General features: G+C 45.4%; 28 non-coding genes across 28 annotated transcripts; all 28 read right to left on the bottom strand.

The window, feature by feature from the left end:
* Positions 1-463: 463 nt before the first annotated feature.
* On the bottom strand, positions 464-535 carry trnae-cuc (transfer RNA glutamic acid (anticodon CUC)). Its single transcript has one exon. It is a non-coding gene; the product is annotated as a tRNA-Glu (tRNA).
* Positions 536-644: 109 nt separating this feature from the next.
* On the bottom strand, positions 645-716 carry trnae-cuc (transfer RNA glutamic acid (anticodon CUC)). Its single transcript has one exon. It is a non-coding gene; the product is annotated as a tRNA-Glu (tRNA).
* A 6,827-nt stretch (positions 717-7,543) lies between these two features.
* trnae-cuc (transfer RNA glutamic acid (anticodon CUC)) lies at positions 7,544-7,615 on the bottom strand. Its single transcript has one exon. It is a non-coding gene; the product is annotated as a tRNA-Glu (tRNA).
* Positions 7,616-7,724: 109 nt separating this feature from the next.
* On the bottom strand, positions 7,725-7,796 carry trnae-cuc (transfer RNA glutamic acid (anticodon CUC)). The gene has a single exon. It is a non-coding gene; the product is annotated as a tRNA-Glu (tRNA).
* Positions 7,797-9,209: 1,413 nt separating this feature from the next.
* trnae-cuc (transfer RNA glutamic acid (anticodon CUC)) lies at positions 9,210-9,281 on the bottom strand. Its single transcript has one exon. It is a non-coding gene; the product is annotated as a tRNA-Glu (tRNA).
* A 109-nt stretch (positions 9,282-9,390) lies between these two features.
* Positions 9,391-9,462, bottom strand: trnae-cuc (transfer RNA glutamic acid (anticodon CUC)). Its single transcript has one exon. It is a non-coding gene; the product is annotated as a tRNA-Glu (tRNA).
* Positions 9,463-9,571: 109 nt separating this feature from the next.
* Positions 9,572-9,643, bottom strand: trnae-cuc (transfer RNA glutamic acid (anticodon CUC)). The gene has a single exon. It is a non-coding gene; the product is annotated as a tRNA-Glu (tRNA).
* Positions 9,644-9,752: 109 nt separating this feature from the next.
* Positions 9,753-9,824, bottom strand: trnae-cuc (transfer RNA glutamic acid (anticodon CUC)). Its single transcript has one exon. It is a non-coding gene; the product is annotated as a tRNA-Glu (tRNA).
* Positions 9,825-11,532: 1,708 nt separating this feature from the next.
* Positions 11,533-11,604, bottom strand: trnae-cuc (transfer RNA glutamic acid (anticodon CUC)). The gene has a single exon. It is a non-coding gene; the product is annotated as a tRNA-Glu (tRNA).
* A 290-nt stretch (positions 11,605-11,894) lies between these two features.
* trnae-cuc (transfer RNA glutamic acid (anticodon CUC)) lies at positions 11,895-11,966 on the bottom strand. The gene has a single exon. It is a non-coding gene; the product is annotated as a tRNA-Glu (tRNA).
* Positions 11,967-12,075: 109 nt separating this feature from the next.
* Positions 12,076-12,147, bottom strand: trnae-cuc (transfer RNA glutamic acid (anticodon CUC)). The gene has a single exon. It is a non-coding gene; the product is annotated as a tRNA-Glu (tRNA).
* Positions 12,148-13,560: 1,413 nt separating this feature from the next.
* Positions 13,561-13,632, bottom strand: trnae-cuc (transfer RNA glutamic acid (anticodon CUC)). The gene has a single exon. It is a non-coding gene; the product is annotated as a tRNA-Glu (tRNA).
* Positions 13,633-13,741: 109 nt separating this feature from the next.
* Positions 13,742-13,813, bottom strand: trnae-cuc (transfer RNA glutamic acid (anticodon CUC)). The gene has a single exon. It is a non-coding gene; the product is annotated as a tRNA-Glu (tRNA).
* A 109-nt stretch (positions 13,814-13,922) lies between these two features.
* trnae-cuc (transfer RNA glutamic acid (anticodon CUC)) lies at positions 13,923-13,994 on the bottom strand. Its single transcript has one exon. It is a non-coding gene; the product is annotated as a tRNA-Glu (tRNA).
* Positions 13,995-14,103: 109 nt separating this feature from the next.
* Positions 14,104-14,175, bottom strand: trnae-cuc (transfer RNA glutamic acid (anticodon CUC)). The gene has a single exon. It is a non-coding gene; the product is annotated as a tRNA-Glu (tRNA).
* A 1,413-nt stretch (positions 14,176-15,588) lies between these two features.
* trnae-cuc (transfer RNA glutamic acid (anticodon CUC)) lies at positions 15,589-15,660 on the bottom strand. The gene has a single exon. It is a non-coding gene; the product is annotated as a tRNA-Glu (tRNA).
* A 290-nt stretch (positions 15,661-15,950) lies between these two features.
* trnae-cuc (transfer RNA glutamic acid (anticodon CUC)) lies at positions 15,951-16,022 on the bottom strand. The gene has a single exon. It is a non-coding gene; the product is annotated as a tRNA-Glu (tRNA).
* A 109-nt stretch (positions 16,023-16,131) lies between these two features.
* Positions 16,132-16,203, bottom strand: trnae-cuc (transfer RNA glutamic acid (anticodon CUC)). Its single transcript has one exon. It is a non-coding gene; the product is annotated as a tRNA-Glu (tRNA).
* A 1,413-nt stretch (positions 16,204-17,616) lies between these two features.
* On the bottom strand, positions 17,617-17,688 carry trnae-cuc (transfer RNA glutamic acid (anticodon CUC)). The gene has a single exon. It is a non-coding gene; the product is annotated as a tRNA-Glu (tRNA).
* A 109-nt stretch (positions 17,689-17,797) lies between these two features.
* On the bottom strand, positions 17,798-17,869 carry trnae-cuc (transfer RNA glutamic acid (anticodon CUC)). The gene has a single exon. It is a non-coding gene; the product is annotated as a tRNA-Glu (tRNA).
* Positions 17,870-17,978: 109 nt separating this feature from the next.
* On the bottom strand, positions 17,979-18,050 carry trnae-cuc (transfer RNA glutamic acid (anticodon CUC)). The gene has a single exon. It is a non-coding gene; the product is annotated as a tRNA-Glu (tRNA).
* Positions 18,051-18,159: 109 nt separating this feature from the next.
* trnae-cuc (transfer RNA glutamic acid (anticodon CUC)) lies at positions 18,160-18,231 on the bottom strand. Its single transcript has one exon. It is a non-coding gene; the product is annotated as a tRNA-Glu (tRNA).
* Positions 18,232-18,340: 109 nt separating this feature from the next.
* Positions 18,341-18,412, bottom strand: trnae-cuc (transfer RNA glutamic acid (anticodon CUC)). Its single transcript has one exon. It is a non-coding gene; the product is annotated as a tRNA-Glu (tRNA).
* A 1,412-nt stretch (positions 18,413-19,824) lies between these two features.
* trnae-cuc (transfer RNA glutamic acid (anticodon CUC)) lies at positions 19,825-19,896 on the bottom strand. Its single transcript has one exon. It is a non-coding gene; the product is annotated as a tRNA-Glu (tRNA).
* Positions 19,897-20,005: 109 nt separating this feature from the next.
* trnae-cuc (transfer RNA glutamic acid (anticodon CUC)) lies at positions 20,006-20,077 on the bottom strand. Its single transcript has one exon. It is a non-coding gene; the product is annotated as a tRNA-Glu (tRNA).
* A 109-nt stretch (positions 20,078-20,186) lies between these two features.
* trnae-cuc (transfer RNA glutamic acid (anticodon CUC)) lies at positions 20,187-20,258 on the bottom strand. The gene has a single exon. It is a non-coding gene; the product is annotated as a tRNA-Glu (tRNA).
* A 109-nt stretch (positions 20,259-20,367) lies between these two features.
* trnae-cuc (transfer RNA glutamic acid (anticodon CUC)) lies at positions 20,368-20,439 on the bottom strand. The gene has a single exon. It is a non-coding gene; the product is annotated as a tRNA-Glu (tRNA).
* A 1,412-nt stretch (positions 20,440-21,851) lies between these two features.
* On the bottom strand, positions 21,852-21,923 carry trnae-cuc (transfer RNA glutamic acid (anticodon CUC)). The gene has a single exon. It is a non-coding gene; the product is annotated as a tRNA-Glu (tRNA).
* Positions 21,924-22,023: the final 100 nt, after the last annotated feature.

Raw genomic sequence — 22,023 nt, 5'->3', positions numbered from 1 at the left:
AAAAGTGCAAATCAATCCCAGAACAACAGCAAAGGACCTTGTGAAGATGCTGGAGGAAACAGGTTCAAAAGTATCTATATCCACAGTAAAACGTGTCCTATATCAATATAACCTGAAAGGCCGCTCAGCAAGGAAGAAGCTGCTGCTCCAAAACTGCCATAAAAAAGCCTGACTGCAGTTTGCGGACAAAGATCCTACTTTTTGGAGAAATGTCCTCTGGTCTGATGAAACAAAAATAGAACTATATGGCCATAATGACCATTGTTATGTTTGGAGGCAAAAGTTGGATGCTTGCAAGCCGAAGAACACCATCCCAAACGTGAAGCACAGGGGTGGCAGCATCATGTTGTGGGGGTGCTTTGCTGCACCACTAGGTCACAAGGGAAGGACACTGTAGGGAAAATCAATTGGGCGATTACCTACTAAAATCAGTGTGACAGGTTGCACAAGTAACAAAGACTAGTTCCCTGACAGGGAATCGAACCCGGGCCGCGGCTGTGAGAGCGCCGAATCCTAACCACTAGACCACCAGGGAAGGATACAGCAAAGCAAATCGGTTCACAATTTGAAATGCTACATATGTGCGATGACCGACAAAATTCATTGTGACAGGTTGCACAAGTAAACAGGTCGCAAAAGATTAGTTCCCTGACCGGGAATCGAACCCGGGCCGCGGCGGTGAGAGCGCCAAATCCTAACCACTAGACAACCAGGGAGGGATAGTGCAGTGCAAATCGGTTTGCAATTTGAAATGGTACATACAGTTGAAGTCGGAAGTTTACGTACACTTATGTTGGAGTCATTAAAAGTCGTTTGTCAACCACTCCACACATGTCTTGTTTAACAAACTATAGTTTTGGCAAGTCAGTTAGGACATGTACTTTTTGCATGACACAAGTCATTTTTCCAACAATTGTTTACAGACAGATTATTTCACTTATAATTCACTGTATCACAAATCCAGTGGGTCAGAGGTTCACATACACTAAGATTGCTGTGCCTTTAAACAGCATGGAACATTCCCGAAAATGATGTCATGGCTTTAGAAGCTTCTGATAGGCTAATTGACATCATTTGAGTCAATTGGAGGTGTACCTTGTAGATGTATTTCAAGGCCTACCTTTAAACTCGGTGCCTCTTTGCTTGACATCACGGGAAAATCAAAAGAAATCAGCCAAGACCTCAGAAAACAATTGTAGACCTCCACAAGTCTGGTTCATCCTTGGGAGCAATTTCCAAACGCCTGAAGGTACCGAGTTCATCTGTCACTCAGAAACTTTTTCCACTGTCTGCCTGCAAGCTGAAAATCTTTGCCTGTGCAGGCTACCTGTCCCTCCCCCCTAGGATACTTGATTGGATACTCCTGTTTCCGGTCACAACTTGCCGACTTGTTTACGCTGCTGTGCGTTTTTGTTGCCGTTTTTACTTTGCTACCTGACGGTTTTTACTTTTTCATTACCGTATATTTTTACTTTTTCCCTCACTCAACTTTTTTTTTCATTCAACTTTCCTACCCCGGAGGTTTTATCTGGACATGGTTCGTCAGGACTTCAAACAGCCAAAGCTAAGTAACATTAACATGATGCCTTCTAATTGCAGTCGTTGTACTCATAATATACAGGAGAACGATCGCTTTACGGCAAGGATAGCTGTGCTGCAAGCCCAGCTTCAGACGCAATCGTTAGGCAAGGGTAATTTCAGTGTAGGAAAGGATGAAACAGCGTCTGTGCCACCAGCAAGTACAGATAGTAACGTTAGTATAAACCCCCTCGCACGGTCCCCGCAGCCGGACATCTTTCTCATGGCGTCTGAAGGGAAACGCTGTAGGAATGCTCAACCGGTGTCGCTTATTCAGCCGACAGAAACTTTCAACCGGTTCTCCCCGTTAAGCGAGTCGGAGTCGGAGGCCGAGACTTCTCTGGTCTCTGCTCCTCCCGTTGTGGGGTCTGAGACGCCGACGGCTCCCACCATTAGCTCTGACAAATTGAAAACCCTAGTCATTGGCGACTCCATTACCCGCAGTATTAGACTTAAAACTAATCATCCAGCGATCATACACTGTTTACCAGGGGGCAGGGCTACCGACATTAAGGCTAATCTAAAGACGGTGCTGGCTAAAGCTAAAACTGGCGAGTGTAGAGAGTATAGAGATATTGTTATCCACGTCGGCACCAACGATGTTAGGATGAAACAGTCAGAGGTCACCAAGCGCAACATAGCTTCAGCGTGTAAATCAGCTAGAAAGATGTGTCGGCATCGATTAATTGTCTCTGGCCCCCTCCCAGTTAGGGGGAGTGATGAGCTCTACAGCAGAGTCTCACAACTCAATCGCTGGATGAAAACTGTTTTCTGCCCCTCCCAAAAGATAGAATTTGTAGATAACTGGCCCTCTTTCTGGGATTCACCCACAAACAGGACCAAGCCTGGCCTGCTGAGGAGTGACGGACTCCATCCTAGCTGGAGGGGTGCTCTCATCTTATCTACGAACATAGACAGGGCTCTAACTCCTCTAGCTCCACAATGAAATAGGGTGCAGGCCAGGCAACAGGCTGTTAGCCAGCCTGCCAGCTTAGTGGAGTCTGCCACTAGCACAGTTAGCGTAGTCAGCTCAGCTTTCCCCATTGAGACGTGTCTGTGCCTCGATCTAGGTTGGGCAAAATTAAAAATGGCGGTGTTCGCTTCAGTAATCTTACTAGTATAAAGACCTCCTCCATTCCTGCCATTATTGAAAGAGATTGTGATTCTTCACATCTCAAAATTGGGTTACTTAATGTTAGATCCCTCACTTCCAAGGCAGTTATAGTCAATGAACTAATCACTGATCATAATCTTGATGTGATTGGCCTGACTGAAACATGGCTTAAGCCTGATGAATTTACTGTGTTAAATGAGGCCTCACCCCCTGGTTACACTAGTGACCATACCCCCCGTGCATCCGGCAAAGGCGGAGGTGTTGCTAACATTTACGATAGCAAATTTCAATTTACAAAAAAAAAAACAATGACGTTTTCGTCTTTTGAGCTTCTAGTCATGAAATCTATGCAGCCTACTCAATCACTTTTTATAGCTACTGTTTACAGGCCTCCTGGGCCATATGCAGTGTTCCTTACTGAGTTCCCTGAATTCCTATCGGATCTTGTAGTCATAGCAGATAATATTCTAATTTTTGGTGACTTTAACATTCACATGGAAAAGTCCACAGACCCACTCCAAAAGGCTTTCGGAGCCATCATCGACTCAGTGGGTTTTGTCCAACATGTCTCTGGACCTACTCACTGCCACAGTCATACTCTGGACCTAGTTTTGTCCCATGGAATAAATGTTGTGGATCTTAATGTTTTTCCTCATAATCCTGGATTATCGGACCACCATTTTATTGCGTTTACAATTGCAACAAATAATCTGCTCAGACCCCAACCAAGGAAAATTAAAAGTCGTGCTATAAATTCTCAGACAACCCAAAGATTCCTTGATGCCCTTCCAGACTCCCTCTGCCTACCCAAGGACGTCAGAGGACAAGAATCAGTTAACCACCTAACCGAGGAACTCAATTTAACCTTGCGCAATACCCTAGATGCAGTTGCACCCCTAAAAATTAAAAACATCTGTCATAAGAAACTAGCTCCCTGGTATACAGAAAATACACGAGCTCTGAAGCAAGCTTCCAGAAAATTCGAACGGAAATGGCGCCACACTAAACTGTAAGTCTTCCGACTAGCTTGGAAAGACAGTACCGTGCAGTATCGAAGAGCCCTCACTGCTGCACGATCATCCTATTTTTCCAACTTAATTGAGGAAAATAAGAACAATCCGAAATTTCTTTTTGACACTGTCGCAAAGCTAACTAAAAAGCAGCATTCGCAAATGGAGGATGGCTTTCACTTCAGCAGTAATAAATGTATGAACTTCTTTGAGGAAAAGGTCATGATCATTAGAAAGCAAATTACGGACTCCTCTTTAAATCTGGGTATTCCTCCAGGGCTCCATTGTCCTGAGTCTGCACAACTCTGCCAGGACCTAGGATCAAGGGAGATACTAAAGTGTTTTAGTACTATATCTCTTGACATAATGATGAAAATAATCATGGCCTCCAAACCCTCAAGCTGCATACTGGACCCTATTCCAACTAAACTACTGAAAGAGCTGCTTCCTGTGCTTGGCCCTCCTATGTTGAACATAATAAACGGCTCTCTATCCACCGGATGTGTACCAAGCTCACTAAAAGTGGCAGTAATAAAGCCTCTCTTGAAAAAGCCGAATCTTGACCCAGAAATTATAAAAAACTATCGGCCTATATCGAATCTTCCATTCCTCTCAAAAATTTTACAAAAAGTTGTTGCGCAGCAACTCACTGCCTTCCTGAAGACAAACAATGTATACGAAACGCTTCAGTCTGGTTTTAGACCCCATCATAGCACTGAGACTGCACTTGTGAAGGTGGTAAATGACCTTTTAATGACGTCAGACCGAGGCTCTGCATCTGTCCTCATGCTCCTAGATCTTAGTGCCGCTTTTGATACCATCGATCACCACATTCTTTTGGAGAGATTGGAAACCCAAATTGGTCTACATGGACAAGTTCTGGCCTGGTTTAGATCTTATCTGTCGGAAAGATATCAGTTTGTCTCTGTGAATGGTTCGTCCTCTGACAAATCAATTGTAAATTTCGGTGTTCCTCAAGGTTCCGTTCTAGGACCACTATTGTTTTCACTATATATTTTACCTCTTGGGGATGTCATTCGAAAACATAATGTTAAATTTCACTGCTATGCGGACGACACACAGCTGTACATTTCAATGAAACATGGTGAAGCCCCAAAATTGCCCTCGCCAGAAGCCTGTGTTTCAGACATAAGGAAGTTGATGGCTGCAAATTTTCTACTTTTAAACTCGGACAAAACAGAGATGCTTGTCCTAGGTCCCAAGAAACAAAGAGATCTTCTGTTGAATCTGACAATTAATCTGGATGGTTGTACAGTCGTCTCAAATAAAACTGTGAAGGACCTCGGCGTTACTCTGGACCCTGATCTCTCTTTTGAAGAACATATCAAGACTGCTTCAAGGACAGCTTTTTTCCATCTACGTAACATTGCAAAAATCAGAAACTTTCTGTCCAAAAATGACGCAGAAAAATTAATCCATGCTTTTGTTACTTCTAGGCTCGACTACTGCAATGCTCTACTTTCCGGCTACCCGGATAAAGCACTAAACAAACTTCAGTTAGTGCTAAATACGGCTGCTAGAATCCTGACTAGAACCAAAAAATTTGATCATATTACTCCAGTGCTAGCCTCCCTACACTGGCTTCCTGTTAAGGCAAGGGCTGATTTCAGGGTTTTACTGCTAACCTACAAAGCCTTACATGGGCTTGCTCCTACCTATCTTTCCGATTTGGTCCTGCCGTACATACCTACACGTACGCTACGGTCACAAGACGCAGGCCTCCTAATTGTCCCTAGAATTTCTAAGCAAACGGCTGGAGGTAGGGCTTTCTCCTATAGAGCTCCATTTTTATGGAATGGTCTGCCTACCCATGTGAGAGACGCAGACTCAGTCTCAACCTTTAAGTCTTTACTGAAGACTTATCTCTTCAGTAGGTCCTATGATTAAGTATAGTCTGGCCCAGGAGTGTGAAGGTGAACGGAAAGGCTGGAGCAACGAACCGCCCTTGCTGTCTCTGCCTTGTCGGTTCCCCTCTTCCCACTGGGATTCTCTGCCTCTAACCCTTTTACAGGGGCTGAGTCACTGACTTACTGGTGTTCTTCCATGCCGTCCATGGGAGGGGTGCGTCACTTGAGTAGGTTGAGCCACTGACGTGGTCTTCCTGTCTGGGTTGGCGCCCCCCCCCCCTTGGGTTGTGCCGTGGCGGAGATCTTTGTGGGCTATACTCGTCCTTGTCTTCGGACGGTAAGTTGGTGGTTGTAGATATCCCTCTAGTGGTGTGGGGGCTGTGCTTTGGCAAAGTGGGTGGGGTTATATCCTGCCTGTTTGGCCCTGTCCGGGGGTATCATCGGATGGGGCCACAGTGTCTTCTGATCCCTCCTGTCTCAGCCTCCAGTATTTATGCTGCAGTAGTTTATGTGTCGGGGGGCTAGGGTCAGTCTGTTACATCTGGAGTATTCTCTTGTCTTATCCGGTGTCCTATGTGAATGTAAATATGCTCTCTCTAATTCTCTCTTCTCTCTTTCTTTCTTTCTCTCGGAGGACCTGAGCCCTAGGACCATGCCTCAGGACTACCTGGCATGATGACTCCTTGCTGTCCCCAGTCCACCTGGCCATGCTGCTGCTCCAGTTTCAACTGTTCTGCCTGCGCCTACGGAACCCTGACCTGTTCACCGGACGTGCTTGTTGCACCCTCGACAATTACTATGATTATTATTATTTGACCATGCTGGTCATTTACGAACATTTTAACATCTTGACCATGTTCTGTTATAATATCCACCCGGCACAGCCAGAAGAGGACTGGCCACCCCTCATAGCCTGGTTCCTCTCTAGGTTTCTTCCTAGGTTTTTGGCCTTTCTCAGGAGTTTTTCCTAGGGAGTTTTTCCCAGCCACCGTGCTTCTTTCACATGCATTGCTTGCTGTTTGGGGTTTTAGGCTGGGTTTCTGTACAGCACTTTGAGATTTCAGCTGATGTACGAAGGGCTATATAAATAAATTTGATTTGATTTGATTTTAGAAAAAACAGTACACAAGTAAAAACACCATGGGACCACGCAGCCGTCATACCGCTCAGGAAGGAGACGCGTTCTGTCTCCTAGAGATGAACGTACTTTGGTGCGAAAAGTGCAAATCAATCCCAGAACAACAGCAAAGGACCTTGTGAAGATGCTGGAGGAACTAGGTCCAAAAGTATCTACATCCACAGTAAAACGAGTCCTATATCGACATAACCTGAACGGCCGCTCAGCAAGGAAGAAGCTACTGCTCCAAAGCAATTTCCCAACGCCTGAAGGTACCACGTTTATCTGTAGAAACAATAGTACGCAAGTATAAACACCATGGGACCACGCAGCCGTCATACCGCTCAGGAAGGAGACGCGTTCTGTCTTCTAGAGATGAACGTACTTTGGTGCGAAAAGTGCAAATCAATCCCAGAACAACAGCAAAGGACCTTGTGAAGATGCTGGAGGAAACAGGTTCAAAAGTATCTACATCCACAGTAAAACGAGTCCTATATCGGTATAACCTGAAAGGCTGCTCAGCAAGGAAGAAGCTGCTGCTCCAAAACTGCCATAGAAAAGCCTGACTGCAGTTTGTGGACAAAGATCCTACTTTTTGGAGAAATGTCCTCTGGTCTGATGAAACAAAAATAGAAGTATTTGGCCATAATGACCATTGTTATGTTTGGAGGCAAAAGGTGGAGGCTTGCAAGCCGAAGAACATCATCCCAACCGTGAAGCACAGGGGTGGCAGCATCATGTTGTGGGGGTGCTTTGCTGCACCACTTGGTCACAACGGAAGGACACTGTAGGGAAAATCAGTTGGGCGATTACCTACTAAATCAATGTGACAGGTTGCACAAGTAACAAAGACTAATTCCCTGACCGGGAATCGAACCAAGGCCACGGCGGTGAGAGCGCCGAATCCTAACCACTAGACCACCAGGGAAGGATACAGCAAAGTAAATCGGTTCACAATTTGAAATGCTACATATGTGCGATGACCGACAAAATTCATTGTGACAGGTTGCACAAGTAAACAGGTCGCAAAAGATTAGTTCCCTGACCGGGAATCGAACCCGGGCCGTGGCGGTGAGAGCGCCGAATCCTAACCACTAGACAACTAGGGAAGGATAGTGCAGTGCAAATCGGTTTGCAATTTGAAATCGTACATACAGTTGAAGTCGGAAGTTTACGTACACTTATGTTGGAGTCATTAAAAGTCGTTTGTCAACCACTCCACACATGTCTTGTTTAACAAACTATAGTTTTGGCAAGTCGGTTAGGACATGTACTTTGTGCATGACACAAGTCATTTTTCCAACAATTGTTTACAGACAGATTATTTCACTTGTAATTCACTGTATCACAGATCCAGTGGGTCAGAGGTTTACATACACTAAGTTGGCTGTGCCTTTAAACAGCGTGGAAAATTCCTGAAAATGATGTCATGGCTTTAGAAGCTTCTGATAGGCTAATTGACATCATTTGAGTCAATTGGAGGTGTACCTTGTAGATGTATTTCAAGGCCTACCTTTAAACTCGGTGCCTCTTTGCTTGACATCACGGGAAAATCAAAAGAAATCAGCCAAGACCTCAGAAAACAAATGTAGACCTCCACAAGTCTGGTTCATCCTTGGGAGCAATTTCCAAACGCCTGAAGGTACCGAGTTCATCTGTAGAAAAAACAGTAAGCAAGTAAAAACACCATGGGACCACGCAGCCGTCATACCGCTCAGAAAGGAGACGCGTTCTGTCTCCTAGAGATGAATGTACTTTGGTGCGAAAAGTTCAAATCAATCCCAGAACAACAGCAAAGGACCTTGTGAAGATGCTGGAGGAAACAGGTCCAAAAATATCTACATCCACAGTAAAACGAGTCCTATATCGACATAACCTGAACGGCCGCTCAGCAAGGAAGAAGCTAATGCTCCAAAGCAATTTCCCAACGCCTGAAGGTACCACGTTTATCTGTAGAAACAATAGTACGCAAGTATAAACACCATGGGACCACGCAGCCGTCATACCGCTCAGGAAGGAGACGCGTTCTGTCTCCTAGAGATGAACGTACTTTGGTGCGAAAAGTGCAAATCAATCCCAGAACAACAGCAAAGGACCTTGTGAAGATGCTGGAGGAAACAGGTTAAAAAGTATCTATATCCACAGTAAAACGAGTCCTATATCAATATAACCTGAAAGGCCACTCAGCAAGGAAGAAGCTGCTGCTCCAAAACTGCCATAAAAAAGCCTGACTGCAGTTTGTGGACAAAGATCCTACTTTTTGGAGAAATGTCCTCTGGTCTGATGAAACAAAAATATAACTATTTGGCCATAATGACCATTGTTATGTTTGGAGGCAAAAGGTGAAGGCTTGCAAGCCGAAGAACACGTTCCCAAACGCGAAGCACAGGGGTGGCAGCATCATGTTGTGGGGGTGCTTTGCTGCACCACTAGGTCACAAGGGAAGGACAGTGTAGGGAAAATCAGTTGGGCCATTACCTACTAAATTCAGTGTGACAGGTTGCACAAGTAACAAAGACAAATTTCCTGACCGGGAATCGAACCCGGGCCGCGGCGGTGAGAGCGCAAAATCCTAACCACTAGACCACCAGGGAAGGATACAGCAAAGCAAATCGGTTCACAATTTGAAATGCTACATATGTGCGATGACGGACAAAATTCATTGTGACAGGTTGCACAAGTTAACAGGTCGCAAAAGATTAGTTCCCTGACCGGGAATCGAACCCAGGCCGCGGCGGTGAGAGCGCCGAATCCTAACCACTAGACCACCAGGGAAGGATACAGCAAAGCAAATCGGTTCACAATTTGAAATGCTACATATGTGCGATGACCGACAAAATTCATTGTGACAGGTTGCACAAGTAAACAGGTCGCAAAAGAGTAGTTCCCTGACCGGGAATCGAACCCGGGCCGCGGCGGTGAGAGCGCCGAATCCTAACCACTAGACAACCAGGGAAGGATACAGCAAAGCAAATCGGTTCACAATTTGAAATGCTACATATGTGCGATGACCGACAAAATTCATTGTGACAGGTTGCACAAGTAAACAGGTCGCAAAAGAGTAGTTCCCTGACCGGGAATCGAACCCGGGACGCGGCGGTGAGAGCGCGGAATCCTAACCACTAGACAACCAGGGAAGGATAGTGCAGTGCAAATCGGTTTGCAATTTGAAATGGTACATACAGTTGAAGTCGGAAGTTTACGTACACTTATGTTGGAGTCATTAAAAGTCGTTTGTCAACCACTCCACACATGTCTTGTTTAACAAACTATAGTTTTGGCAAGTCGGTTAGGACATGTACTTTGTGCATGACACAAGTCATTTTTCCAACAAATGTTTACAGACAGATTATTTCACTTGTAATTCACTGTATCACAAATCCAGTGGGTCAGAGGTTTACATACACTAAGTTGGCTGTGCCTTTAAACAGCGTGGAAAATTCCCGAAAATGATGTCATGGCTTTAGAAGCTTCTGATAGGCTAATTGACATCATTTGAGTCAATTGGAGGTGTACCTTGTAGATATATTTCAAGGCCTACCTTTAAACTCGGTGCCTCTTTGCTTGACATAACGGGAAAATCAAAAGAAATCAGTCAAGACCTCAGAAAACAATTGTAGACCTCCAAAAGTCTGGGTCATCCTTGGGAGCAATTTCCAAACGCCTGAAGGTACCGAGTTCATCTGTAGAAAAAACAGTACGCAAGTAAAAACAACATGGGACCACGCAGCCGTCATACCGCTCAGGAAGGAGACGCGTTCTGTCTCCTAGAGATGAACGTACTTTGGTGCGAAAAGTGCAAATCAATCCCAGAACAACAGCAAAGGACCTTGTGAAGATGCTGGAGGAAACAGGTCCAAAAGTATCTACATCCACAGTAAAACGAGTCCTATATCGAGATAACCTGAACGGCCACTCAGCAAGGAAGATGCTACTGCTCCAAAGCAATTTCCCAACACCTGAAGGTACCACGTTTATCTGTAGAAACAATAGTACGCAAGTATAAACACCATGGGACCACGCAGCCGTCATACCGCTCAGGAAGGAGACGCGTTCTGTCTCCTAGAGATGAACGTACTTTGGTGCGAAAAGTGCAAATCAATCCCAGAACAACAGCAAAGGACCTTGTGAAGATGCTGGAGGAAACAGGTCCAAAAGTATCTACATCCACAGTAAAACGAGTCCTATATCGAGATAACCTGAACGGCCACTCAGCAAGGAAGATGCTACTGCTCCAAAGCAATTTCCCAACACCTGAAGGTACCACGTTTATCTGTAGAAACAATAGTACGCAAGTATAAACACCATGGGACCACGCAGCCGTCATACCGCTCAGGAAGGAGACGCGTTCTGTCTCCTAGAGATGAACGTACTTTGGTGCGAAAAGTGCAAATCAATCCCAGAACAACAGCAAAGGACCTTGTGAAGATGCTGTAGGAAACAGGTTCAAAAGTATCTATATCCACAGTAAAACGAGTCCTATATCAATATAACCTGAAAGGCCGCTCAGCAAGGAAGAAGCTGCTGCTCCAAAACTGCCATAGAAAAGCCTGACTGCAGTTTGTGGACAAAGATCCTACTTTTTGGAGAAATGTCCTCTGGTCTGATGAAACAAAAATAGAACTATTTGGCCATAATGACCATTGTTATGTTTGGAGGCAAAAGGTGGAGGCTTGCAAGCCGAAGAACACCATCCCAACCGTGAAGCACAGGGGTGGCAGCATCATGTTGTGGGGGTGCTTTGCTGCACCACTAGGTCACAAGGGAAGGACACTGTAGGGAAAATCAATTGGGCGATTACCTACTAAATTCAGTGTGACAGGTTGCACAAGTAACAAAGACTAGTTCCCTGACCAGGAATCGAACCCGGGCCGCGGCAGTGAGAGCGCCGAATCCTAACCACTAGACCACCAGGGAAGGATACAGCAAAGTAAATCGGTTCACAATTTGAAATGCTACATATGTGCGATGACCGACAAAATTCATTGTGACACTTTGCACAAGTAAACAGGTCGCAAAAGATTAGTTCCCTGACCTGGAATCGAACCCTGGCCACGGCAGTGAGAGCGCCGAATCCTAACCAGTAGACCACCATGGAATGATAGAGCAGTGCAAATCGGTTTGCAATTTGAAATGCTACATATGTGCGATGACCGACAAAATTCATTGTGACAGGTTGCACAAGTAAACAGGTCGCAAAAGATTTGTTCCCTGACCGGGAATCGAACCCGGGCCGCGGCGGTGAGAGCGCCGAATCCTAACCACTAGACAACCAGGGAAGGATACAGCAAAGCAAATCGGTTCACAATTTGAAATGCTACATATGTGCGATGACCGACAAAATTCATTGTGACAGGTTGCACAAGTAAACAGGTCGCAAAAGAGTAGTTCCCTGACCGGGAATCGAACCCGGGCCGCGGCGGTGAGAGCGCCGAATCCTAACCACTAGACAACCAGGGAAGGATAGAGCAGTGCAAATCGGTTTGCAATTTGAAATGGTACATACAGTTGAAGTCGGAAGTTTACGTACACTTATGTTGGAGTCATTAAAAGTCGTTTGTCAACCACTCCACACATGTCTTGTTTAACAAACTATAGTTTTGGCAAGTCGGTTAGGACATGTACTTTGTGCATGACACAAGTCATTTTTCCAACAATTGTTTACAGACAGATTATTTCACTTGTAATTCACTGTATCACAAATCCAGTGGGTCAGAGGTTTACATACACTAAGTTGGCTGTGCCTTTAAACAGCGTGGAAAATTCCCGAAAATGATGTCATGGCTTTAGAAGCTTCTGATAGGCTAATTGACATCATTTGAGTCAATTGGAGGTGTACCTTGTAGATGTATTTCAAGGCCTACCTTTAAACTCGGTGCCTCTTTGCTTGACATCACGGGAAAATCAAAAGAAATCAGCCAAGACCTCAGAAAACAATTGTAGACCTCCAAAAGTCTGGTTCATCCTTGGGAGCAATTTCCAAACGCCTGAAGGTACCGAGTTCATCTGTAGAAAAAACAGTACGCAAGTAAAAACACCATGGGACCACGCAGCCGTCATACCGCTCAGGAAGGAGACGCGTTCTGTCTCCTAGAGATGAACGTACTTTGGTGCGAAAAGTGCAAATCAATCCCAGAACAACAGCAAAGGACCTTGTGAAGATGCTGGAGGAAACAGGTCCAAAAGTATCTACATCCACAGTAAAACGAGTCCTATATCGACATAACCTGAACGGCCGCTCAGCAAGGAAGAAGCTACTGCTCCAAAGCAATTTCCCAACGCCTGAAGGTACCACGTTTATCTGTAGAAACAATAGTACGCAAGTATAAACACCATGGGACCACGCAGCCGTCATACCGCTCAGGAAGGAGACGCGTTCTGTCTCCTAGAGATGAACGTACTTTGGTGCGAAAAGTGCAAATCAATCCCAGAACAACAGCAAAGGACCTTGTGAAGATGCTGGAGGAAACAGGTTAAAAAGTATCTATATCCACAGTAAAACGAGTCCTATATCAATATAACCTGAAAGGCCACTCAGCAAGGAAGAAGCTGCTGCTCCAAAACTGCCATAAAAAAGCCTGACTGCAGTTTGTGGACAAAGATCCTACTTTTTGGAGAAATGTCCTCTGGTCTGATGAAACAAAAATTGAACTATTTGGCCATAATGACCATTGTTATGTTTGGAGGCAAAAGGTGGAGGCTTGCAAGCCGAAGAACACCATCCCAACCGTGAAGCACAGGGGTGGCAGCATCATGTTGTGGGGGTGCTTTGCTGCACCACTAGGTCTCAAGGGAAGGACACTGTAGGGAAAATCAGTTGGGCGATTACCTACTAAATTCAGTGTGACAGGTTGCACAAGTAACAAAGACTAATTCCCTGACCGGGAATCGAACCCAGGCCACGGCAGTGAGAGCGCCGAATCCTAACCACTAGACCACCAGGGAAGGATACAGCAAAACAAATCGGTTCACAATTTGAAATGCTACATATGTGCGATGACCGACAAAATACATTGTGACAGGTTGCACAAGTAAACAGGTCGCAAAAGATTAGTTCCCTGACCGGGAATCGAACCCGGGCCGCGGCGGTGAGAGCGCCGAATCCTAACCACTAGACCACCAGGGAAGGATACAGCAAAGCAAATCGGTTCACAATTTGAAATGCTACATATGTGCGATGACCGACAAAATTCATTGTGACAGGTTGCACAAGTAAACAGGTCGCAAAAGATTAGTTCCCTGACCGGGAATCGAACCCGGGCCGCGGCGGTGAGAGCGCCGAATCCTAACCACTAGACAACCAGGGAAGGATACAGCAAAGCAAATCGGTTCACAATTTGAAATGCTACATATGTGCGATGACCGACAAAATTCATTGTGACAGGTTGCACAAGTAAACAGGTCGCAAAAGAGTAGTTCCCTGACCGGGAATCGAACCCGGGCCGCGGCGGTGAGAGCGCCGAATCCTAACCACTAGACAACCAGGGAAGGATAGAGCAGTGCAAATCGGTTTGCAATTTGAAATGGTACATACAGTTGAAGTCGGAAGTTTACGTACACTTATGTTGGAGTCATTAAAAGTCGTTTGTCAACCACTCCACACATGTCTTGTTTAACAAACTATAGTTTTGGCAAGTCGGTTAGGACATGTACTTTGTGCATGACACAAGTCATTTTTCCAACAATTGTTTACAGACAGATTATTTCACTTGTAATTCACTGTATCACAAATCCAGTGGGTCAGAGGTTTACATACACTAAGTTGGCTGTGCCTTTAAACAGCGTGGAAAATTCCCGAAAATGATGTCATGGCTTTAGAAGCTTCTGATAGGCTAATTGACATCATTTGAGTCAATTGGAGGTGTACCTTGTAGATGTATTTCAAGGCCTACCTTTAAACTCGGTGCCTCTTTGCTTGACATCACGGGAAAATCAAAAGAAATCAGCCAAGACCTCAGAAAACAATTGTAGACCTCCAAAAGTCTGGTTCATCCTTGGGAGCAATTTCCAAACGCCTGAAGGTACCGAGTTCATCTGTAGAAAAAACAGTACGCAAGTAAAAACACCATGGGACCACGCAGCCGTCATACCGCTCAGGAAGGAGACGCGTTCTGTCTCCTAGAGATGAACGTACTTTGGTGCGAAAAGTGCAAATCAATCCCAGAACAACAGCAAAGGACCTTGTGAAGATGCTGGAGGAAACAGGTCCAAAAGTATCTACATCCACAGTAAAACGAGTCCTATATCGAGATAACCTGAACGGCCACTCAGCAAGGAAGATGCTACTGCTCCAAAGCAATTTCCCAACACCTGAAGGTACCACGTTTATCTGTAGAAACAATAGTACGCAAGTATAAACACCATGGGACCACGTAGCCGTCATACCGCTCAGGAAGGAGACGCGTTCTGTCTCCTAGAGATGAACGTACTTTGGTGCGAAAAGTGCAAATCAATCCCAGAACAACAGCAAAGGACCTTGTGAAGATGCTGTAGGAAACAGGTTCAAAAGTATCTATATCCACAGTAAAACGAGTCCTATATCAATATAACCTGAAAGGCCGCTCAGCAAGGAAGAAGCTGCTGCTCCAAAACTGCCATAGAAAAGCCTGACTGCAGTTTGTGGACAAAGATCCTACTTTTTGGAGAAATGTCCTCTGGTCTGATGAAACAAAAATAGAACTATTTGGCCATAATGACCATTGTTATGTTTGGAGGCAAAAGGTGGAGGCTTGCAAGCCGAAGAACACCATCCCAACCGTGAAGCACAGGGGTGGCAGCATCATGTTGTGGGGGTGCTTTGCTGCACCACTAGGTCACAAGGGAAGGACACTGTAGGGAAAATCAATTGGGCGATTACCTACTAAATTCAGTGTGACAGGTTGCACAAGTAACAAAGACTAGTTCCCTGACCAGGAATCGAACCCGGGCCGCGGCAGTGAGAGCGCCGAATCCTAACCACTAGACCACCAGGGAAGGATACAGCAAAGTAAATCGGTTCACAATTTGAAATGCTACATATGTGCGATGACCGACAAAATTCATTGTGACACTTTGCACAAGTAAACAGGTCGCAAAAGATTAGTTCCCTGACCTGGAATCGAACCCTGGCCACGGCAGTGAGAGCGCCGAATCCTAACCAGTAGACCACCATGGAATGATAGAGCAGTGCAAATTGGTTTGCAATTTGAAATGCTACATATGTGCGATGACCGACAAAATTCATTGTGACAGGTTGCACAAGTAAACAGGTCGCAAAAGATTTGTTTCCTGACCGGGAATCGAACCCGAGCCGCGGCGGTGAGAGCGCCGAATCCTAACCACTAGACAACCAGGGAAGGATACAGCAAAGCAAATCGGTTCACAATTTGAAATGCTACATATGTGCGATGACCGACAAAATTCATTGTGACAGGTTGCACAAGTAAACAGGTCGCAAAAGAGTAGTTCCCTGACCGGGAATCGAACCCGGGCCGCGGCGGTGAGAGCGCCGAATCCTAACCACTAGACAACCAGGGAAGGATAGAGCAGTGCAAATCGGTTTGCAATTTGAAATGGTACATACAGTTGAAGTCGGAAGTTTACGTACACTTATGTTGGAGTCATTAAAAGTCGTTTGTCAACCACTCCACACATGTCTTGTTTAACAAACTATAGTTTTGGCAAGTCGGTTAGGACATGTACTTTGTGCATGACACAAGTCATTTTTCCAACAATTGTTTACAGACAGATTATTTCACTTGTAATTCACTGTATCACAAATCCAGTGGGTCAGAGGTTTACATACACTAAGTTGGCTGTGCCTTTAAACAGCGTGGAAAATTCCCGAAAATGATGTCATGGCTTTAGAAGCTTCTGATAGGCTAATTGACATCATTTGAGTCAATTGGAGGTGTACCTTGTAGATGTATTTCAAGGCCTACCTTTAAACTCGGTGCCTCTTTGCTTGACATCACGGGAAAATCAAAAGAAATCAGCCAAGACCTCAGAAAACAATTGTAGACCTCCAAAAGTCTGGTTCATCCTTGGGAGCAATTTCCAAACGCCTGAAGGTACCGAGTTCATCTGTAGAAAAAACAGTACGCAAGTAAAAACACCATGGGACCACGCAGCCGTCATACCGCTCAGGAAGGAGACGCGTTCTGTCTCCTAGAGATGAACGTACTTTGGAGCGAAAAGTGCAAATCAATCCCAGAACAACAGCAAAGGACCTTGTGAAGATGCTGGAGGAAACAGGTCCAAAAGTATCTACATCCACAGTAAAACGAGTCCTATATCGACATAACCTGAACGGCCGCTCAGCAAGGAAGAAGCTACTGCTCCAAAGCAATTTCCCAACGCCTGAAGGTACCACGTTTATCTGTAGAAACAATAGTACGCAAGTATAAACACCATGGGACCACGCAGCCGTCATACCGCTCAGGAAGGAGACGCGTTCTGTCTCCTAGAGATGAACGTACTTTGGTGCGAAAAGTGCAAATCAATCCCAGAACAACAGCAAAGGACCTTGTGAAGATGCTGGAGGAAACAGGTTCAAAAGTATCTACATCCACAGTAAAACGAGTCCTATATCGGTATAACCTGAAAGGCTGCTCAGCAAGGAAGAAGCTGCTGCTCCAAAACTGCCATAGAAAAGCCTGACTGCAGTTTGTGGACAAAGATCCTACTTTTTGGAGAAATGTCCTCTGGTCTGATGAAACAAAAATTGAACTATTTGGCCATAATGACCATTGTTATGTTTGGAGGCAAAAGGTGGAGGCTTGCAAGCCGAAGAACACCATCCCAACCGTGAAGCACAGGGGTGGCAGCATCATGTTGTGGGGGTGCTTTGCTGCACCACTAGGTCACAAGGGAAGGACACTGTAGGGAAAATCAGTTGGGCGATTACCTACTAAATTCAGTGTGACAGGTTGCACAAGTAACAAAGACTAATTCCCTGACCGGGAATCGAACCCAGGCCACGGCGGTGAGAGCGCCGAATCCTAACCACTAGACCACCAGGGAAGGATACAGCAAAACAAATCGGTTCACAATTTGAAATGCTACATATGTGCGATGACCGACAAAATACATTGTGACAGGTTGCACAAGTAAACAGGTCGCAAAAGATTAGTTCCCTGACCGGGATTCGAACCCGGGCCGCAGCGGTGAGAGCGCCGAATCCTAACCACTAGACCACCAGGGAAGGATACAGCAAAGCAAATCGGTTCACAATTTGAAATGCTACATATGTGCGATGACCGACAAAATTCATTGTGACAGGTTGCACAAGTAAACAGGTCGCAAAAGATTAGTTCCCTGACCGGGAATCGAACCCGGGCCGCGGCAGTGAGAGCGCCGAATCCTAACAACTAGACCACCAGGGAAGGATACAGCAAAGCAAATCGGTTCACAATTTGAAATGCTACATATGTGCGATGACCGACAAAATTCATTGTGACAGGTTGCACAAGTAAACAGGTCGCAAAAGATTAGTTCCCTGACCGGGAATCGAACCCGGGCCGCGGCGGTGAGAGCGCCGAATCCTAACCACTAGACAACCAGGGAAGGATACAGCAAAGCAAATCGGTTCACAATTTGAAATGCTACATATGTGCGATGACCGACAAAATTCATTGTGACAGGTTGCACAAGTAAACAGGTCGCAAAAGAGTAGTTCCCTGACCGGGAAACGAACCCGGGCCGCGGCGGTGAGAGCGCCGAATCCTAACCACTAGACAACCAGGGAAGGATAGAGCAGTGCAAATCGGTTTGCAATTTGAAATGGTACATACAGTTGAAGTCGGAAGTTTACGTACACTTATGTTGGAGTCATTAAAAGTCGTTTGTCAACCACTCCACACATGTCTTGTTTAACAAACTATAGTTTTGGCAAGTCGGTTAGGACATGTACTTTGTGCATGACACAAGTCATTTTTCCAACAATTGTTTACAGACAGATTATTTCACTTGTAATTCACTGTATCACAAATCCAGTGGGTCAGAGGTTTACATACACTAAGTTGGCTGTGCCTTTAAACAGCGTGGAAAATTCCCGAAAATGATGTCATGGCTTTAGAAGCTTCTGATAGGCTAATTGACATCATTTGAGTCAATTGGAGGTGTACCTTGTAGATGTATTTCAAGGACTACCTTTAAACTCGGTGCCTCTTTGCTTGACATCACGGGAAAATCAAAAGAAATCAGCCAAGACCTCAGAAAACAATTGTAGACCTCCAAAAGTCTGGTTCATCCTTGGGAGCAATTTCCAAACGCCTGAAGGTACCGAGTTCATCTGTAGAAAAAACAGTACGCAAGTAAAAACACCATGGGACCACGCAGCCGTCATACCGCTCAGGAAGGAGACGCGTTCTGTCTCCTAGAGATGAACGTACTTTGGTGCGAAAAGTGCAAATCAATCCCAGAACAACAGCAAAGGACCTTGTGAAGATGCTGGAGGAAACAGGTCCAAAAGTATCTACATCCACAGTAAAACGAGTCCTATATCGACATAACCTGAACGGCCGCTCAGCAAGGAAGAAGCTACTGCTCCAAAGCAATTTCCCAACGCCTGAAGGTACCACGTTTATCTGTAGAAACAATAGTACGCAAGTATAAACACCATGGGACCACGCAGCCGTCATACCGCTCAGGAAGGAGACGCGTTCTGTCTCCTAGAGATGAACGTACTTTGGTGCGAAAAGTGCAAATCAATCCCAGAACAACAGCAAAGGACCTTGTGAAGATGCTGGAGGAAACAGGTTAAAAAGTATCTATATCCACAGTAAAACGAGTCCTATATCAATATAACCTGAAAGGCCACTCAGCAAGGAAGAAGCTGCTGCTCCAAAACTGCCATAAAAAAGCCTGACTGCAGTTTGTGGACAAAGATCCTATTTTTGGAGAAATGTCCTCTGGTCTGATGAAACAAAAATTGAACTATTTGGCCATAATGACCATTGTTATGTTTGGAGGCAAAAGGTGGAGGCTTGCAAGCCGAAGAACACCATCCCAACCGTGAAGCACAGGGGTGGCAGCATCATGTTGTGGGGGTGCTTTGCTGCACCACTAGGTCTCAAGGGAAGGACACTGTAGGGAAAATCAGTTGGGCGATTACCTACTAAATTCAGTGTGACAGGTTGCACAAGTAACAAAGACTAATTCCCTGACCGGGAATCGAACCCAGGCCACGGCAGTGAGAGCGCCGAATCCTAACCACTAGACCACCAGGGAAGGATACAGCAAAACAAATCGGTTCACAATTTGAAATGCTACATATGTGCGATGACCGACAAAATACATTGTGACAGGTTGCACAAGTAAACAGGTCGCAAAAGATTAGTTCCCTGACCGGGAATCGAACCCGGGCCGCGGCGGTGAGAGCGCCGAATCCTAACCACTAGACCACCAGGGAAGGATACAGCAAAGCAAATCGGTTCACAATTTGAAATGCTACATATGTGTGATGACCGACAAAATTCATTGTGACAGGTTGCACAAGTAAACAGGTCGCAAAAGATTAGTTCCCTGACCGGGAATCGAACCCGGGCCGCGGCGGTGAGAGCGCCGAATCCTAACCACTAGACAACCAGGGAAGGATACAGCAAAGCAAATCGGTTCACAATTTGAAATGCTACATATGTGCGATGACCGACAAAATTCATTGTGACAGGTTGCACAAGTAAACAGGTCGCAAAAGAGTAGTTCCCTGACCGGGAATCGAACCCGGGCCGCGGCGGTGAGAGCGCCGAATCCTAACCACTAGACAACCAGGGAAGGATAGAGCAGTGCAAATCGGTTTGCAATTTGAAATGGTACATACAGTTGAAGTCGGAAGTTTACGTACACTTATGTTGGAGTCATTAAAAGTCGTTTGTCAACCACTCCACACATGTCTTGTTTAACAAACTATAGTTTTGGCAAGTCGGTTAGGACATGTACTTTGTGCATGACACAAGTCATTTTTCCAACAATTGTTTACAGACAGATTATTTCACTTGTAATTCACTGTATCACAAATCCAGTGGGTCAGAGGTTTACATACACTAAGTTGGCTGTGCCTTTAAACAGCGTGGAAAATTCCCGAAAATGATGTCATGGCTTTAGAAGCTTCTGATAGGCTAATTGACATCATTTGAGTCAATTGGAGGTGTACCTTGTAGATGTATTTCAAGGCCTACCTTTAAACTCGGTGCCTCTTTGCTTGACATCACGGGAAAATCAAAAGAAATCAGCCAAGACCTCAGAAAACAATTGTAGACCTCCAAAAGTCTGGCTCATCCTTGGGAGCAATTTCCAAACGCCTGAAGGTACCGAGTTCATCTGTAGAAAAAACAGTACGCAAGTAAAAACACCATGGGACCACGCAGCCGTCATACCGCTCAGGAAGGAGACGCGTTCTGTCTCCTAGAGATGAACGTACTTTGGTGCGAAAAGTGCAAATCAATCCCAGAACAACAGCAAAGGACCTTGTGAAGATGCTGGAGGAAACAGGTCCAAAAGTATCTACATCCACAGTAAAACGAGTCCTATATCGACATAACCTGAACGGCCGCTCAGCAAGGAAGAAGCTACTGCTCCAAAGCAATTTCCCAACGCCTGAAGGTACCACGTTTATCTGTAGAAACAATAGTACGCAAGTATAAACACCATGGGACCACGCAGCCGTCATACCGCTCAGGAAGGAGACGCGTTCTGTCTCCTAGAGATGAACGTACTTTGGTGCGAAAAGTGCAAATCAATCCCAGAACAACAGCAAAGGACCTTGTGAAGATGCTGGAGGAAACAGGTTCAAAAGTATCTACATCCACAGTAAAACGAGTCCTATATCGGTATAACCTGAAAGGCTGCTCAGCAAGGAAGAAGCTGCTGCTCCAAAACTGCCATAAAAAAGCCTGACTGCAGTTTGTGGACAAGATCCTACTTTTTGGAGAAATGTCCTCTGGTCTGATGAAACAAAAATTGAACTATTTGGCCATAATGACCATTGTTATGTTTGGAGGCAAAAGGTGGAGGCTTGCAAGCCGAAGAACACCATCCCAACCGTGAAGCACAGGGGTGGCAGCATCATGTTGTGGGGGTGCTTTGCTGCACCACTAGGTCACAAGGGAAGGACACTGTAGGGAAAATCAGTTGGGCGATTACCTACTAAATTCAGTGTGACAGGTTGCACAAGTAACAAAGACTAATTCCCTGACCGGGAATCGAACCCAGGCCACGGCGGTGAGAGCGCCGAATCCTAACCACTAGACCACCAGGGAAGGATACAGCAAAGCAAATCGGTTCACAATTTGAAATGCTACATATGTGCGATGACCGACAAAATTCATTGTGACAGGTTGCACAAGTAAACAGGTCGCA

The sequence above is a fragment of the Salmo trutta genome, unplaced genomic scaffold (genome assembly GCF_901001165.1).
Source record: "Salmo trutta unplaced genomic scaffold, fSalTru1.1, whole genome shotgun sequence".
Classification (NCBI taxonomy): Eukaryota; Metazoa; Chordata; class Actinopteri; order Salmoniformes; family Salmonidae; genus Salmo; species Salmo trutta.
This window is presented reverse-complemented; position numbering and strand designations above follow the sequence as displayed.